This window comes from Stegodyphus dumicola, chromosome X1, assembly GCF_044657685.1.
Source record: "Stegodyphus dumicola isolate Sdum_Otavi_A_Nest chromosome X1, ASM4465768v1".
Classification (NCBI taxonomy): Eukaryota; Metazoa; Arthropoda; class Arachnida; order Araneae; family Eresidae; genus Stegodyphus; species Stegodyphus dumicola.
Window position 1 is genome coordinate 18,677,626 of NC_140780.1, and position 1,220 is coordinate 18,678,845.

At 36.9% G+C, this 1,220-nt stretch overlaps 1 non-coding gene across 1 annotated transcript; it reads left to right on the plus strand.

Annotated features, from left to right (window-relative positions):
* The first annotated feature begins 884 nt into the window (after positions 1-884).
* On the plus strand, positions 885-958 carry TRNAI-GAU (transfer RNA isoleucine (anticodon GAU)). The gene has a single exon. It is a non-coding gene; the product is annotated as a tRNA-Ile (tRNA).
* Positions 959-1,220: the final 262 nt, after the last annotated feature.

Here is a 1,220-nt window from a genome sequence, read left to right on the forward strand (position 1 = left end):
CTTTTTCCCTTTAAATACTAGTTTTATATCGCTTAAGAATTGCAGGATATATGCATTCACGAGCAACGATGATAAACATGCACGTTATACACATTTGCATAACATCGTGTCTTCTGTACATCTCTTTAAATACACAGATTACAGCATTTATTGAAAACAAATATGACATACTCAGAAGAGAAGCTTTTTTTTATGAAAACTAATAACAGAACATATTTCTAAAGCAAATATTTCAATATCACTAGATGTACGCATCTTTGATTCTGCAGTCTATTTTGTGCTGAGAAAGAAATAATTGAAAAGTAATTTTATCTTCAAAAAGTAAGTCTTTAACCCCTTAACTTAAGTATAGATCCTATTTTCTGTAACTATTATTTTCTTACTTTATAGCCTTAAGAACCGGTCTCAAAAGGAGATATCAGTATGTAATCTCTGCTTGGTCTGCTGTGAGAATGGTAGCTTTAAGGAAGACTTTCTTTAAAACACTGTATTGGGCTCACAATATACCAGGGTAAAAAACCTCAAAACCCTTATGTAACCAGGTTGTTTAACTCCTGCAAATGGAATAAGAGAGCGCTTTAGCCTCCAGGGCATTGCTGGGTTACTAAGAATACATTTGCTGCGGATAGCTGCAATTGACAGAAATTCAACTGATAATATGACATCAACACGTTATTAAAAACACAATTTTAAAATTAACCTTTGTAACATGTAAAACTCCTACATGCCACGAGCTCTTCTTCCCGAAACTGCTAGAGTGCAGAGAAAGAGAGATAAGGGGAAAGACGGTTAGAAGGCCATCTTTCATGGTGCTACATTTTCTTGTAGAATTTGAACAACAATTGTTTTAAAGTTATAAAGTATTTCTCCCGCCTTCCTAGCGTGCCTTCGTAGTGTAGTGGTTCTGCACGCTGGGCCGATATTCCAGAGGCCCGTGGTTCGATTCCCGGCGAAGGCGATTGCTTATTTTTCATCTCTCCGGCCTCAAAAAAATATCCTAATGTCTCTACAGTGGCGAAGGAACTAAAAGGGTTTTGGATGATGACACTCCATACCCAGGATTTGGCGACTGGTTCCCCTAAAAAAACCCAGTCACCCTTTAAAAGGAACCTAATGTCTCTACAAAGTTATAAAAAATATCGTTTATAACCTTCGTTCTATTGATGAAGAAGCGACGAGTTTTAAAGATGCCAGCGAAATCTTTCAACCACTGTGTGGAT